Source organism: Acipenser ruthenus, chromosome 40 (genome assembly GCF_902713425.1).
Source record: "Acipenser ruthenus chromosome 40, fAciRut3.2 maternal haplotype, whole genome shotgun sequence".
Classification (NCBI taxonomy): Eukaryota; Metazoa; Chordata; class Actinopteri; order Acipenseriformes; family Acipenseridae; genus Acipenser; species Acipenser ruthenus.
The window spans coordinates 8,240,329-8,253,961 of NC_081228.1; the positions used below are offsets into that span (position 1 = coordinate 8,240,329).

Consider the following 13,633-nt stretch of genomic DNA (forward strand, 5'->3'; position numbering starts at 1 on the left):
TCATTCATTCATTCATTCAATCTATCTGTCTTTTGACTTGTAAATATATACATAAATATAGGTATGTCTGCGTGTGCGGATATTATTTTATTCCTATTTTCTACCAAATCTCACACTTGATGAACATTATCGTTGAAGCAAAACCTACTGGAATAAACTGACCGAGAAAAGGGAAGTGCTCCAGGTGAGCCTCGAACTCACAACCTCGGCATTGCTCTGCAGACATACTGCTATATAAGTACCGCGCGCTAACCGATTGCGCCACTGGAGCGTCAGCAGGAGCCGGCTGACAAACTTAGGAAATCCCTCCAAATGGAAGGCAGATCTTGGGACTGCAACAAAGCCCTTCACTTCAGCAAGCCAGGAGCCGGCTGACACACTTAGGAAATCCCTCTACATGGCAGGCAGATCTTGGGACTGTGCAACAAAGCCCTTCACTTCAGCAAGCGGCAGGCAGGGCCAGGGTGCTGTGGCTTAGTTGGTTAAAGTGCCTGTCTAGTAAACAGGAGATCCTGGGTTCGAATCCCAGCAGCACCTCCATGTTCTCAATTTGTTTATTAAAAAAAACCACAAAAGAAAATGATTTGAATTTTAAAGTGTAAACGAAGGAGAAAATCTTGCGAGACTGCTGGAACTCAGCCACAACCTTTTAGTCACGCCACGCAGCACAGCTCAGCACGGTCCAACGCGCTATCTGTAGTGCCACAGAGCTAAACGCAGGTCAAAGCTGCACAGGGAAGGAGAGCCGAGGCCACGGAGGAAAAAGTGCCAAAAGCCGACGAGGATGGGATTCGAACCCACGCGTGCAGAGCACAATGGATTAGCAGTCCATCGCCTTAACCACTCGGCCACCTCATCTGCCGTGCTGCGTGCTGTCAAAGAAGAGCTACATTTCAGGATGAAACCCTGGAACGTGAGCAGTTGTCTCAGAAATGAAAGGGATCAATTGCATCAAACTGGTGGGCAGCTGTCCGTGGTAGAGCTCATGCTTTGCATGTATGAGGCCCCGGGCTCAATCCCTGGCATCTCCAAGCCCTTTTTCTTCCCCCTTCACTAAAATCATATTTTGTGATCAGAAGCAAACTCTTACACCTCCTTTCAGGCTTTTTCAAATATTCATTCATTCATTCATTCATTCATTCAATCTATCTGTCTTTTGACTTGTAAATATATACATAAATATAGGTATGTCTGCGTGTGCGGATATTATTTTATTCCTATTTTCTACCAAATCTCACACTTGATGAACATTATCGTTGAAGCAAAACCTACTGGAATAAACTGACCGAGAAAAGGGAAGTGCTCCAGGTGAGCCTCGAACTCACAACCTCGGCATTGCTCTGCAGACATACTGCTATATAAGTACCGCGCGCTAACCGATTGCGCCACTGGAGCGTCAGCAGGAGCCGGCTGACAAACTTAGGAAATCCCTCCAAATGGAAGGCAGATCTTGGGACTGCAACAAAGCCCTTCACTTCAGCAAGCCAGGAGCCGGCTGACACACTTAGGAAATCCCTCTACATGGCCGGCAGATCTTGGGACTGTGCAACAAAGCCCTTCACTTCAGCAAGCTGCAGGCAGGGCCAGGGTGCTGTGGCTTAGTTGGTTAAAGTGCCTGTCTAGTAAACAGGAGATCCTGGGTTCGAATCCCAGCAGCACCTCCATGTTCTCAATTTGTTTATTAAAAACAACCACAAAAGAAAATGATTTGAATTTTAAAGTGTAAACGAAGGAGAAAATCTTGCGAGACTGCTGGAACTCAGCCACAACCTTTTAGTCACGCCACGCAGCACAGCTCAGCACGGTCCAACGCGCTATCTGTAGTGCCACAGAGCTAAACGCAGGTCAAAGCTGCACAGGGAAGGAGAGCCGAGGCCACGGAGGAAAAAGTGCCAAAAGCCGACGAGGATGGGATTCGAACCCACGCGTGCAGAGCACAATGGATTAGCAGTCCATCGCCTTAACCACTCGGCCACCTCATCTGCCGTGCTGCGTGCTGTCAAAGAAGAGCTACATTTCAGGATGAAACCCTGGAACGTGAGCAGTTGTCTCAGAAATGAAAGGGATCAATTGCATCAAACTGGTGGGCAGCTGTCCGTGGTAGAGCTCATGCTTTGCATGTATGAGGCCCCGGGCTCAATCCCTGGCATCTCCAAGCCCTTTTTCTTCCCCCTTCACTAAAATCATATTTTGTGATCAGAAGCAAACTCTTACACCTCCTTTCAGGCTTTTTCAAATATTCATTCATTCATTCATTCATTCATTCATTCATTCATTCATTCATTCATTCATTCATTCATTCATTCATTCATTCAATCTATCTGTCTTTTGACTTGTAAATATATACATAAATATAGGTCAGCAGTGTGGCGTAGTGGTTAGGGCTCTGGACTCTTGACAGGAGGGTTGTGGGTTCAATCCCTGGTATGGGACACTGCTGCTGTACCCTTGAGCAAGGTACTTTACCTAAAATTGCTCCAGTAAAAACCCAACTGTATGTAAAAATAATGTGATATCTTGTAACAATTGTAAGTCGCCCTGGATAAGGGCGTCTGCTAAGAAATAAATAATAATAATAATAATAGGTATGTCTGCGTGTGCGGATATTATTTTATTCCTATTTTCTACCAAATCTCACACTTGATGAACATTATCGTTGAAGCAAAACCTACTGGAATAAACTGACCGAGAAAAGGGAAGTGCTCCAGGTGAGCCTCGAACTCACAACCTCGGCATTGCTCTGCAGACATACTGCTATATAAGTACCGCGCGCTAACCGATTGCGCCACTGGAGCGTCAGCAGGAGCCGGCTGACAAACTTAGGAAATCCCTCCAAATGGAAGGCAGATCTTGGGACTGCAACAAAGCCCTTCACTTCAGCAAGCCAGGAGCCGGCTGACACACTTAGGAAATCCCTCTACATGGCCGGCAGATCTTGGGACTGTGCAACAAAGCCCTTCACTTCAGCAAGCTGCAGGCAGGGCCAGGGTGCTGTGGCTTAGTTGGTTAAAGTGCCTGTCTAGTAAACAGGAGATCCTGGGTTCGAATCCCAGCAGCACCTCCATGTTCTCAATTTGTTTATTAAAAACAACCACAAAAGAAAATGATTTGAATTTTAAAGTGTAAACGAAGGAGAAAATCTTGCGAGACTGCTGGAACTCAGCCACAACCTTTTAGTCACGCCACGCAGCACAGCTCAGCACGGTCCAACGCGCTATCTGTAGTGCCACAGAGCTAAACGCAGGTCAAAGCTGCACAGGGAAGGAGAGCCGAGGCCACGGAGGAAAAAGTGCCAAAAGCCGACGAGGATGGGATTCGAACCCACGCGTGCAGAGCACAATGGATTAGCAGTCCATCGCCTTAACCACTCGGCCACCTCATCTGCCGTGCTGCGTGCTGTCAAAGAAGAGCTACATTTCAGGATGAAACCCTGGAACGTGAGCAGTTGTCTCAGAAATGAAAGGGATCAATTGCATCAAACTGGTGGGCAGCTGTCCGTGGTAGAGCTCATGCTTTGCATGTATGAGGCCCCGGGCTCAATCCCTGGCATCTCCAAGCCCTTTTTCTTCCCCCTTCACTAAAATCATATTTTGTGATCAGAAGCAAACTCTTACACCTCCTTTCAGGCTTTTTCAAATATTCATTCATTCATTCATTCATTCATTCAATCTATCTGTCTTTTGACTTGTAAATATATACATAAATATAGGTATGTCTGCGTGTGCGGATATTATTTTATTCCTATTTTCTACCAAATCTCGCACTTGATGAACATTATCGTTGAAGCAAAACCTACTGGAATAAACTGACCGAGAAAAGGGAAGTGTTGCAGGTGAGCCTCGAACTCACGACCTCGGCATTGCTCTTCAGACATACTGCTATATAAGTACCGCGCGCTAACCGATTGCGCCACTGGAGCGTCAGAAGGAGCCGGCTGACAAACTTAGGAAATCCCTCCAAATGGAAGGCAGATCTTGGGACTGCAACAAAGCCCTTCACTTCAGCAAGCCAGGAGCCGGCTGACACACTTAGGAAATCCCTCTACATGGCCGGCAGATCTTGGGACTGTGCAACAAAGCCCTTCACTTCAGCAAGCTGCAGGCAGGGCCAGGGTGCTGTGGCTTAGTTGGTTAAAGTGCCTGTCTAGTAAACAGGAGATCCTGGGTTCGAATCCCAGCAGCACCTCCATGTTCTCAATTTGTTTATTAAAAACAACCACAAAAGAAAATGATTTGAATTTTAAAGTGTAAACGAAGGAGAAAATCTTGCGAGACTGCTGGAACTCAGCCACAACCTTTTAGTCACGCCACGCAGCACAGCTCAGCACGGTCCAACGCGCTATCTGTAGTGCCACAGAGCTAAACGCAGGTCAAAGCTGCACAGGGAAGGAGAGCCGAGGCCACGGAGGAAAAAGTGCCAAAAGCCGACGAGGATGGGATTCGAACCCACGCGTGCAGAGCACAATGGATTAGCAGTCCATCGCCTTAACCACTCGGCCACCTCATCTGCCGTGCTGCGTGCTGTCAAAGAAGAGCTACATTTCAGGATGAAACCCTGGAACGTGAGCAGTTGTCTCAGAAATGAAAGGGATCAATTGCATCAAACTGGTGGGCAGCTGTCCGTGGTAGAGCTCATGCTTTGCATGTATGAGGCCCCGGGCTCAATCCCTGGCATCTCCAAGCCCTTTTTCTTCCCCCTTCACTAAAATCATATTTTGTGATCAGAAGCAAACTCTTACACCTCCTTTCAGGCTTTTTCAAATATTCATTCATTCATTCATTCATTCAATCTATCTGTCTTTTGACTTGTAAATATATACATAAATATAGGTATGTCTGCGTGTGCAGATATTATTTTATTCCTATTTTCTACCAAATCTCACACTTGATGAACATTATCGTTGAAGCAAAACCTACTGGAATAAACTGACCGAGAAAAGGGAAGTGCTCCAGGTGAGTCTCGAACTCACAACCTCGGCATTGCTCTGCAGACATACTGCTATATAAGTACCGCGCGCTAACCGATTGCGCCACTGGAGCGTCAGCAGGAGCCGGCTGACAAACTTAGGAAATCCCTCCAAATGGAAGGCAGATCTTGGGACTGCAACAAAGCCCTTCACTTCAGCAAGCCAGGAGCCGGCTGACACACTTAGGAAATCCCTCTACATGGCCGGCAGATCTTGGGACTGTGCAACAAAGCCCTTCACTTCAGCAAGCTGCAGGCAGGGCCAGGGTGCTGTGGCTTAGTTGGTTAAAGTGCCTGTCTAGTAAACAGGAGATCCTGGGTTCGAATCCCAGCAGCACCTCCATGTTCTCAATTTGTTTATTAAAAACAACCACAAAAGAAAATGATTTGAATTTTAAAGTGTAAACGAAGGAGAAAATCTTGCGAGACTGCTGGAACTCAGCCACAACCTTTTAGTCACGCCACGCAGCACAGCTCAGCACGGTCCAACGCGCTATCTGTAGTGCCACAGAGCTAAACGCAGGTCAAAGCTGCACAGGGAAGGAGAGCCGAGGCCACGGAGGAAAAAGTGCCAAAAGCCGACGAGGATGGGATTCGAACCCACGCGTGCAGAGCACAATGGATTAGCAGTCCATCGCCTTAACCACTCGGCCACCTCATCTGCCGTGCTGCGTGCTGTCAAAGAAGAGCTACATTTCAGGATGAAACCCTGGAACGTGAGCAGTTGTCTCAGAAATGAAAGGGATCAATTGCATCAAACTGGTGGGCAGCTGTCCGTGGTAGAGCTCATGCTTTGCATGTATGAGGCCCCGGGCTCAATCCCTGGCATCTCCAAGCCCTTTTTCTTCCCCCTTCACTAAAATCATATTTTGTGATCAGAAGCAAACTCTTACACCTCCTTTCAGGCTTTTTCAAATATTCATTCATTCATTCATTCATTCATTCAATCTATCTGTCTTTTGACTTGTAAATATATACATAAATATAGGTATGTCTGCGTGTGCGGATATTATTTTATTCCTATTTTCTACCAAATCTCACACTTGATGAACATTATCGTTGAAGCAAAACCTACTGGAATAAACTGACCGAGAAAAGGGAAGTGCTCCAGGTGAGCCTCGAACTCACAACCTCGGCATTGCTCTGCAGACATACTGCTATATAAGTACCGCGCGCTAACCGATTGCGCCACTGGAGCGTCAGCAGGAGCCGGCTGACAAACTTAGGAAATCCCTCCAAATGGAAGGCAGATCTTGGGACTGCAACAAAGCCCTTCACTTCAGCAAGCCAGGAGCCGGCTGACACACTTAGGAAATCCCTCTACATGGCCGGCAGATCTTGGGACTGTGCAACAAAGCCCTTCACTTCAGCAAGCTGCAGGCAGGGCCAGGGTGCTGTGGCTTAGTTGGTTAAAGTGCCTGTCTAGTAAACAGGAGATCCTGGGTTCGAATCCCAGCAGCACCTCCATGTTCTCAATTTGTTTATTAAAAACAACCACAAAAGAAAATGATTTGAATTTTAAAGTGTAAACGAAGGAGAAAATCTTGCGAGACTGCTGGAACTCAGCCACAACCTTTTAGTCACGCCACGCAGCACAGCTCAGCACGGTCCAACGCGCTATCTGTAGTGCCACAGAGCTAAACGCAGGTCAAAGCTGCACAGGGAAGGAGAGCCGAGGCCACGGAGGAAAAAGTGCCAAAAGCCGACGAGGATGGGATTCGAACCCACGCGTGCAGAGCACAATGGATTAGCAGTCCATCGCCTTAACCACTCGGCCACCTCATCTGCCGTGCTGCGTGCTGTCAAAGAAGAGCTACATTTCAGGATGAAACCCTGGAACGTGAGCAGTTGTCAGAAATAAAAGGGATCAATTGCATCAAACTGGTGGGCAGCTGTCCGTGGTAGAGCTCATGCTTTGCATGTATGAGGCCCCGGGCTCAATCCCTGGCATCTCCAAGCCCTTTTTCTTCCCCCTTCACTAAAATCATATTTTGTGATCAGAAGCAAACTCTTACACCTCCTTTCAGGCTTTTTCAAATATTCATTCATTCATTCATTCATTCATTCATTCAATCTATCTGTCTTTTGACTTGTAAATATATACATAAATATAGGTATGTCTGCGTGTGCGGATATTATTTTATTCCTATTTTCTACCAAATCTCACACTTGATGAACATTATCGTTGAAGCAAAACCTACTGGAATAAACTGACCGAGAAAAGGGAAGTGCTCCAGGTGAGCCTCGAACTCACAACCTCGGCATTGCTCTGCAGACATACTGCTATATAAGTACCGCGCGCTAACCGATTGCGCCACTGGAGCGTCAGCAGGAGCCGGCTGACAAACTTAGGAAATCCCTCCAAATGGAAGGCAGATCTTGGGACCAACAAAGCCCTTCACTTCAGCAAGCCAGGAGCCGGCTGACACACTTAGGAAATCCCTCTACATGGCCGGCAGATCTTGGGACTGTGCAACAAAGCCCTTCACTTCAGCAAGCTGCAGGCAGGGCCAGGGTGCTGTGGCTTAGTTGGTTAAAGTGCCTGTCTAGTAAACAGGAGATCCTGGGTTCGAATCCCAGCAGCACCTCCATGTTCTCAATTTGTTTATTAAAAACAACCACAAAAGAAAATGATTTGAATTTTAAAGTGTAAACGAAGGAGAAAATCTTGCGAGACTGCTGGAACTCAGCCACAACCTTTTAGTCACGCCACGCAGCACAGCTCAGCACGGTCCAACGCGCTATCTGTAGTGCCACAGAGCTAAACGCAGGTCAAAGCTGCACAGGGAAGGAGAGCCGAGGCCACGGAGGAAAAAGTGCCAAAAGCCGACGAGGATGGGATTCGAACCCACGCGTGCAGAGCACAATGGATTAGCAGTCCATCGCCTTAACCACTCGGCCACCTCATCTGCCGTGCTGCGTGCTGTCAAAGAAGAGCTACATTTCAGGATGAAACCCTGGAACGTGAGCAGTTGTCTCAGAAATAAAAGGGATCAATTGCATCAAACTGGTGGGCAGCTGTCCGTGGTAGAGCTCATGCTTTGCATGTATGAGGCCCCGGGCTCAATCCCTGGCATCTCCAAGCCCTTTTTCTTCCCCCTTCACTAAAATCATATTTTGTGATCAGAAGCAAACTCTTACACCTCCTTTCAGGCTTTTTCAAATATTCATTCATTCATTCATTCATTCATTCAATCTATCTGTCTTTTGACTTGTAAATATATACATATAGGTATGTCTGCGTGTGCGGATATTATTTTATTCCTATTTTCTACCAAATCTCACACTTGATGAACATTATCGTTGAAGCAAAACCTACTGGAATAAACTGACCGAGAAAAGGGAAGTGCTCCAGGTGAGCCTCGAACTCACAACCTCGGCATTGCTCTGCAGACATACTGCTATATAAGTACCGCGCGCTAACCGATTGCGCCACTGGAGCGTCAGCAGGAGCCGGCTGACAAACTTAGGAAATCCCTCCAAATGGAAGGCAGATCTTGGGACTGCAACAAAGCCCTTCACTTCAGCAAGCCAGGAGCCGGCTGACACACTTAGGAAATCCCTCTACATGGCCGGCAGATCTTGGGACTGTGCAACAAAGCCCTTCACTTCAGCAAGCTGCAGGCAGGGCCAGGGTGCTGTGGCTTAGTTGGTTAAAGTGCCTGTCTAGTAAACAGGAGATCCTGGGTTCGAATCCCAGCAGCACCTCCATGTTCTCAATTTGTTTATTAAAAACAACCACAAAAGAAAATGATTTGAATTTTAAAGTGTAAACGAAGGAGAAAATCTTGCGAGACTGCTGGAACTCAGCCACAACCTTTTAGTCACGCCACGCAGCACAGCTCAGCACGGTCCAACGCGCTATCTGTAGTGCCACAGAGCTAAACGCAGGTCAAAGCTGCACAGGGAAGGAGAGCCGAGGCCACGGAGGAAAAAGTGCCAAAAGCCGACGAGGATGGGATTCGAACCCACGCGTGCAGAGCACAATGGATTAGCAGTCCATCGCCTTAACCACTCGGCCACCTCATCTGCCGTGCTGCGTGCTGTCAAAGAAGAGCTACATTTCAGGATGAAACCCTGGAACGTGAGCAGTTGTCTCAGAAATAAAAGGGATCAATTGCATCAAACTGGTGGGCAGCTGTCCGTGGTAGAGCTCATGCTTTGCATGTATGAGGCCCCGGGCTCAATCCCTGGCATCTCCAAGCCCTTTTTCTTCCCCCTTCACTAAAATCATATTTTGTGATCAGAAGCAAACTCTTACACCTCCTTTCAGGCTTTTTCAAATATTCATTCATTCATTCATTCATTCATTCATTCAATCTATCTGTCTTTTGACTTGTAAATATATACATAAATATAGGTATGTCTGCGTGTGCGGATATTATTTTATTCCTATTTTCTACCAAATCTCACACTTGATGAACATTATCGTTGAAGCAAAACCTACTGGAATAAACTGACCGAGAAAAGGGAAGTGCTCCAGGTGAGCCTCGAACTCACAACCTCGGCATTGCTCTGCAGACATACTGCTATATAAGTACCGCGCGCTAACCGATTGCGCCACTGGAGCGTCAGCAGGAGCCGGCTGACAAACTTAGGAAATCCCTCCAAATGGAAGGCAGATCTTGGGACCAACAAAGCCCTTCACTTCAGCAAGCCAGGAGCCGGCTGACACACTTAGGAAATCCCTCTACATGGCCGGCAGATCTTGGGACTGTGCAACAAAGCCCTTCACTTCAGCAAGCTGCAGGCAGGGCCAGGGTGCTGTGGCTTAGTTGGTTAAAGTGCCTGTCTAGTAAACAGGAGATCCTGGGTTCGAATCCCAGCAGCACCTCCATGTTCTCAATTTGTTTATTAAAAACAACCACAAAAGAAAATGATTTGAATTTTAAAGTGTAAACGAAGGAGAAAATCTTGCGAGACTGCTGGAACTCAGCCACAACCTTTTAGTCACGCCACGCAGCACAGCTCAGCACGGTCCAACGCGCTATCTGTAGTGCCACAGAGCTAAACGCAGGTCAAAGCTGCACAGGGAAGGAGAGCCGAGGCCACGGAGGAAAAAGTGCCAAAAGCCGACGAGGATGGGATTCGAACCCACGCGTGCAGAGCACAATGGATTAGCAGTCCATCGCCTTAACCACTCGGCCACCTCATCTGCCGTGCTGCGTGCTGTCAAAGAAGAGCTACATTTCAGGATGAAACCCTGGAACGTGAGCAGTTGTCTCAGAAATAAAAGGGATCAATTGCATCAAACTGGTGGGCAGCTGTCCGTGGTAGAGCTCATGCTTTGCATGTATGAGGCCCCGGGCTCAATCCCTGGCATCTCCAAGCCCTTTTTCTTCCCCCTTCACTAAAATCATATTTTGTGATCAGAAGCAAACTCTTACACCTCCTTTCAGGCTTTTTCAAATATTCATTCATTCATTCATTCATTCATTCAATCTATCTGTCTTTTGACTTGTAAATATATACATAAATATAGGTATGTCTGCGTGTGCGGATATTATTTTATTCCTATTTTCTACCAAATCTCACACTTGATGAACATTATCGTTGAAGCAAAACCTACTGGAATAAACTGACCGAGAAAAGGGAAGTGCTCCAGGTGAGCCTCGAACTCACAACCTCGGCATTGCTCTGCAGACATACTGCTATATAAGTACCGCGCGCTAACCGATTGCGCCACTGGAGCGTCAGCAGGAGCCGGCTGACAAACTTAGGAAATCCCTCCAAATGGAAGGCAGATCTTGGGACTGCAACAAAGCCCTTCACTTCAGCAAGCCAGGAGCCGGCTGACACACTTAGGAAATCCCTCTACATGGCCGGCAGATCTTGGGACTGTGCAACAAAGCCCTTCACTTCAGCAAGCTGCAGGCAGGGCCAGGGTGCTGTGGCTTAGTTGGTTAAAGTGCCTGTCTAGTAAACAGGAGATCCTGGGTTCGAATCCCAGCAGCACCTCCATGTTCTCAATTTGTTTATTAAAAACAACCACAAAAGAAAATGATTTGAATTTTAAAGTGTAAACGAAGGAGAAAATCTTGCGAGACTGCTGGAACTCAGCCACAACCTTTTAGTCACGCCACGCAGCACAGCTCAGCACGGTCCAACGCGCTATCTGTAGTGCCACAGAGCTAAACGCAGGTCAAAGCTGCACAGGGAAGGAGAGCCGAGGCCACGGAGGAAAAAGTGCCAAAAGCCGACGAGGATGGGATTCGAACCCACGCGTGCAGAACACAATGGATTAGCAGTCCATTGCCTTAACCACTCGGCCACCTCATCTGCCGTGCTGCGTGCTGTCAAAGAAGAGCTACATTTCAGGATGAAACCCTGGAACGTGAGCAGTTGTCTCAGAAATAAAAGGGATCAATTGCATCAAACTGGTGGGCAGCTGTCCGTGGTAGAGCTCATGCTTTGCATGTATGAGGCCCCGGGCTCAATCCCTGGCATCTCCAAGCCCTTTTTCTTCCCCCTTCACTAAAATCATATTTTGTGATCAGAAGCAAACTCTTACACCTCCTTTCAGGCTTTTTCAAATATTCATTCATTCATTCATTCATTCATTCAATCTATCTGTCTTTTGACTTGTAAATATATACATAAATATAGGTATGTCTGCGTGTGCGGATATTATTTTATTCCTATTTTCTACCAAATCTCACACTTGATGAACATTATCGTTGAAGCAAAACCTACTGGAATAAACTGACCGAGAAAAGGGAAGTGCTCCAGGTGAGCCTCGAACTCACAACCTCGGCATTGCTCTGCAGACATACTGCTATATAAGTACCGCGCGCTAACCGATTGCGCCACTGGAGCGTCAGCAGGAGCCGGCTGACAAACTTAGGAAATCCCTCCAAATGGAAGGCAGATCTTGGGACTGCAACAAAGCCCTTCACTTCAGCAAGCCAGGAGCCGGCTGACACACTTAGGAAATCCCTCTACATGGCCGGCAGATCTTGGGACTGTGCAACAAAGCCCTTCACTTCAGCAAGCTGCAGGCAGGGCCAGGGTGCTGTGGCTTAGTTGGTTAAAATGCCTGTCTAGTAAACAGGAGATCCTGGGTTCGAATCCCAGCAGCACCTCCATGTTCTCAATTTGTTTATTAAAAACAACCACAAAAGAAAATGATTTGAATTTTAAAGTGTAAACGAAGGAGAAAATCTTGCGAGACTGCTGGAACTCAGCCACAACCTTTTAGTCACGCCACGCAGCACAGCTCAGCACGGTCCAACGCGCTATCTGTAGTGCCACAGAGCTAAACGCAGGTCAAAGCTGCACAGGGAAGGAGAGCCGAGGCCACGGAGGAAAAAGTGCCAAAAGCCGACGAGGATGGGATTCGAACCCACGCGTGCAGAGCACAATGGATTAGCAGTCCATCGCCTTAACCACTCGGCCACCTCATCTGCCGTGCTGCGTGCTGTCAAAGAAGAGCTACATTTCAGGATGAAACCCTGGAACGTGAGCAGTTGTCTCAGAAATAAAAGGGATCAATTGCATCAAACTGGTGGGCAGCTGTCCGTGGTAGAGCTCATGCTTTGCATGTATGAGGCCCCGGGCTCAATCCCTGGCATCTCCAAGCCCTTTTTCTTCCCCCTTCACTAAAATCATATTTTGTGATCAGAAGCAAACTCTTACACCTCCTTTCAGGCTTTTTCAAATATTCATTCATTCATTCATTCATTCATTCAATCTATCTGTCTTTTGACTTGTAAATATATACATAAATATAGGTATGTCTGCGTGTGCGGATATTATTTTATTCCTATTTTCTACCAAATCTCACACTTGATGAACATTATCGTTGAAGCAAAACCTACTGGAATAAACTGACCGAGAAAAGGGAAGTGCTCCAGGTGAGCCTCGAACTCACAACCTCGGCATTGCTCTGCAGACATACTGCTATATAAGTACCGCGCGCTAACCGATTGCGCCACTGGAGCGTCAGCAGGAGCCGGCTGACAAACTTAGGAAATCCCTCCAAATGGAAGGCAGATCTTGGGACTGCAACAAAGCCCTTCACTTCAGCAAGCCAGGAGCCGGCTGACACACTTAGGAAATCCCTCTACATGGCCGGCAGATCTTGGGACTGTGCAACAAAGCCCTTCACTTCAGCAAGCTGCAGGCAGGGCCAGGGTGCTGTGGCTTAGTTGGTTAAAGTGCCTGTCTAGTAAACAGGAGATCCTGGGTTCGAATCCCAGCAGCACCTCCATGTTCTCAATTTGTTTATTAAAAACAACCACAAAAGAAAATGATTTGAATTTTAAAGTGTAAACGAAGGAGAAAATCTTGCGAGACTGCTGGAACTCAGCCACAACCTTTTAGTCACGCCACGCAGCACAGCTCAGCACGGTCCAACGCGCTATCTGTAGTGCCACAGAGCTAAACGCAGGTCAAAGCTGCACAGGGAAGGAGAGCCGAGGCCACGGAGGAAAAAGTGCCAAAAGCCGACGAGGATGGGATTCGAACCCACGCGTGCAGAGCACAATGGATTAGCAGTCCATCGCCTTAACCACTCGGCCACCTCATCTGCCGTGCTGCGTGCTGTCAAAGAAGAGCTACATTTCAGGATGAAACCCTGGAACGTGAGCAGTTGTCTCAGAAATAAAAGGGATCAATTGCATCAAACTGGTGGGCAGCTGTCCGTGGTAGAGCTCATGCTTTGCATGTA

General features: G+C 47.4%; 1 protein-coding gene and 36 non-coding genes across 37 annotated transcripts in view; 12 read left to right on the forward strand and 25 right to left on the reverse strand.

Annotated features, from left to right (window-relative positions):
- Positions 1–13,633, reverse strand: part of LOC131708099 (uncharacterized) — a 174,376-nt gene that overhangs the window by 61,607 nt on the left and 99,136 nt on the right. The gene's annotated exons all lie outside the window — the stretch shown is intronic.
- trnai-uau (transfer RNA isoleucine (anticodon UAU)) lies at positions 177–271 on the reverse strand. The gene is made up of 2 exons: positions 234–271; positions 177–212 (listed from the first exon to the last, which is right to left on the reverse strand). It is a non-coding gene; the product is annotated as a tRNA-Ile (tRNA).
- On the forward strand, positions 464–537 carry trnat-agu (transfer RNA threonine (anticodon AGU)). Its single transcript has one exon. It is a non-coding gene; the product is annotated as a tRNA-Thr (tRNA).
- On the reverse strand, positions 777–858 carry trnas-gcu (transfer RNA serine (anticodon GCU)). The gene has a single exon. It is a non-coding gene; the product is annotated as a tRNA-Ser (tRNA).
- trnai-uau (transfer RNA isoleucine (anticodon UAU)) lies at positions 1,301–1,395 on the reverse strand. Its single transcript has 2 exons — positions 1,358–1,395; positions 1,301–1,336 (listed from the first exon to the last, which is right to left on the reverse strand). It is a non-coding gene; the product is annotated as a tRNA-Ile (tRNA).
- Positions 1,588–1,661, forward strand: trnat-agu (transfer RNA threonine (anticodon AGU)). Its single transcript has one exon. It is a non-coding gene; the product is annotated as a tRNA-Thr (tRNA).
- On the reverse strand, positions 1,901–1,982 carry trnas-gcu (transfer RNA serine (anticodon GCU)). Its single transcript has one exon. It is a non-coding gene; the product is annotated as a tRNA-Ser (tRNA).
- Positions 2,701–2,795, reverse strand: trnai-uau (transfer RNA isoleucine (anticodon UAU)). The gene is made up of 2 exons: positions 2,758–2,795; positions 2,701–2,736 (listed from the first exon to the last, which is right to left on the reverse strand). It is a non-coding gene; the product is annotated as a tRNA-Ile (tRNA).
- trnat-agu (transfer RNA threonine (anticodon AGU)) lies at positions 2,988–3,061 on the forward strand. Its single transcript has one exon. It is a non-coding gene; the product is annotated as a tRNA-Thr (tRNA).
- trnas-gcu (transfer RNA serine (anticodon GCU)) lies at positions 3,301–3,382 on the reverse strand. Its single transcript has one exon. It is a non-coding gene; the product is annotated as a tRNA-Ser (tRNA).
- On the reverse strand, positions 3,825–3,919 carry trnai-uau (transfer RNA isoleucine (anticodon UAU)). The gene is made up of 2 exons: positions 3,882–3,919; positions 3,825–3,860 (listed from the first exon to the last, which is right to left on the reverse strand). It is a non-coding gene; the product is annotated as a tRNA-Ile (tRNA).
- trnat-agu (transfer RNA threonine (anticodon AGU)) lies at positions 4,112–4,185 on the forward strand. The gene has a single exon. It is a non-coding gene; the product is annotated as a tRNA-Thr (tRNA).
- trnas-gcu (transfer RNA serine (anticodon GCU)) lies at positions 4,425–4,506 on the reverse strand. The gene has a single exon. It is a non-coding gene; the product is annotated as a tRNA-Ser (tRNA).
- Positions 4,945–5,039, reverse strand: trnai-uau (transfer RNA isoleucine (anticodon UAU)). The gene is made up of 2 exons: positions 5,002–5,039; positions 4,945–4,980 (listed from the first exon to the last, which is right to left on the reverse strand). It is a non-coding gene; the product is annotated as a tRNA-Ile (tRNA).
- Positions 5,232–5,305, forward strand: trnat-agu (transfer RNA threonine (anticodon AGU)). Its single transcript has one exon. It is a non-coding gene; the product is annotated as a tRNA-Thr (tRNA).
- On the reverse strand, positions 5,545–5,626 carry trnas-gcu (transfer RNA serine (anticodon GCU)). The gene has a single exon. It is a non-coding gene; the product is annotated as a tRNA-Ser (tRNA).
- On the reverse strand, positions 6,069–6,163 carry trnai-uau (transfer RNA isoleucine (anticodon UAU)). Its single transcript has 2 exons — positions 6,126–6,163; positions 6,069–6,104 (listed from the first exon to the last, which is right to left on the reverse strand). It is a non-coding gene; the product is annotated as a tRNA-Ile (tRNA).
- trnat-agu (transfer RNA threonine (anticodon AGU)) lies at positions 6,356–6,429 on the forward strand. The gene has a single exon. It is a non-coding gene; the product is annotated as a tRNA-Thr (tRNA).
- On the reverse strand, positions 6,669–6,750 carry trnas-gcu (transfer RNA serine (anticodon GCU)). Its single transcript has one exon. It is a non-coding gene; the product is annotated as a tRNA-Ser (tRNA).
- trnai-uau (transfer RNA isoleucine (anticodon UAU)) lies at positions 7,195–7,289 on the reverse strand. The gene is made up of 2 exons: positions 7,252–7,289; positions 7,195–7,230 (listed from the first exon to the last, which is right to left on the reverse strand). It is a non-coding gene; the product is annotated as a tRNA-Ile (tRNA).
- trnat-agu (transfer RNA threonine (anticodon AGU)) lies at positions 7,480–7,553 on the forward strand. The gene has a single exon. It is a non-coding gene; the product is annotated as a tRNA-Thr (tRNA).
- On the reverse strand, positions 7,793–7,874 carry trnas-gcu (transfer RNA serine (anticodon GCU)). The gene has a single exon. It is a non-coding gene; the product is annotated as a tRNA-Ser (tRNA).
- trnai-uau (transfer RNA isoleucine (anticodon UAU)) lies at positions 8,313–8,407 on the reverse strand. Its single transcript has 2 exons — positions 8,370–8,407; positions 8,313–8,348 (listed from the first exon to the last, which is right to left on the reverse strand). It is a non-coding gene; the product is annotated as a tRNA-Ile (tRNA).
- trnat-agu (transfer RNA threonine (anticodon AGU)) lies at positions 8,600–8,673 on the forward strand. The gene has a single exon. It is a non-coding gene; the product is annotated as a tRNA-Thr (tRNA).
- On the reverse strand, positions 8,913–8,994 carry trnas-gcu (transfer RNA serine (anticodon GCU)). The gene has a single exon. It is a non-coding gene; the product is annotated as a tRNA-Ser (tRNA).
- Positions 9,441–9,535, reverse strand: trnai-uau (transfer RNA isoleucine (anticodon UAU)). The gene is made up of 2 exons: positions 9,498–9,535; positions 9,441–9,476 (listed from the first exon to the last, which is right to left on the reverse strand). It is a non-coding gene; the product is annotated as a tRNA-Ile (tRNA).
- On the forward strand, positions 9,726–9,799 carry trnat-agu (transfer RNA threonine (anticodon AGU)). The gene has a single exon. It is a non-coding gene; the product is annotated as a tRNA-Thr (tRNA).
- Positions 10,039–10,120, reverse strand: trnas-gcu (transfer RNA serine (anticodon GCU)). The gene has a single exon. It is a non-coding gene; the product is annotated as a tRNA-Ser (tRNA).
- trnai-uau (transfer RNA isoleucine (anticodon UAU)) lies at positions 10,563–10,657 on the reverse strand. Its single transcript has 2 exons — positions 10,620–10,657; positions 10,563–10,598 (listed from the first exon to the last, which is right to left on the reverse strand). It is a non-coding gene; the product is annotated as a tRNA-Ile (tRNA).
- Positions 10,850–10,923, forward strand: trnat-agu (transfer RNA threonine (anticodon AGU)). The gene has a single exon. It is a non-coding gene; the product is annotated as a tRNA-Thr (tRNA).
- Positions 11,163–11,244, reverse strand: trnas-gcu (transfer RNA serine (anticodon GCU)). Its single transcript has one exon. It is a non-coding gene; the product is annotated as a tRNA-Ser (tRNA).
- On the reverse strand, positions 11,687–11,781 carry trnai-uau (transfer RNA isoleucine (anticodon UAU)). The gene is made up of 2 exons: positions 11,744–11,781; positions 11,687–11,722 (listed from the first exon to the last, which is right to left on the reverse strand). It is a non-coding gene; the product is annotated as a tRNA-Ile (tRNA).
- Positions 11,974–12,047, forward strand: trnat-agu (transfer RNA threonine (anticodon AGU)). Its single transcript has one exon. It is a non-coding gene; the product is annotated as a tRNA-Thr (tRNA).
- Positions 12,287–12,368, reverse strand: trnas-gcu (transfer RNA serine (anticodon GCU)). Its single transcript has one exon. It is a non-coding gene; the product is annotated as a tRNA-Ser (tRNA).
- Positions 12,811–12,905, reverse strand: trnai-uau (transfer RNA isoleucine (anticodon UAU)). The gene is made up of 2 exons: positions 12,868–12,905; positions 12,811–12,846 (listed from the first exon to the last, which is right to left on the reverse strand). It is a non-coding gene; the product is annotated as a tRNA-Ile (tRNA).
- trnat-agu (transfer RNA threonine (anticodon AGU)) lies at positions 13,098–13,171 on the forward strand. Its single transcript has one exon. It is a non-coding gene; the product is annotated as a tRNA-Thr (tRNA).
- On the reverse strand, positions 13,411–13,492 carry trnas-gcu (transfer RNA serine (anticodon GCU)). Its single transcript has one exon. It is a non-coding gene; the product is annotated as a tRNA-Ser (tRNA).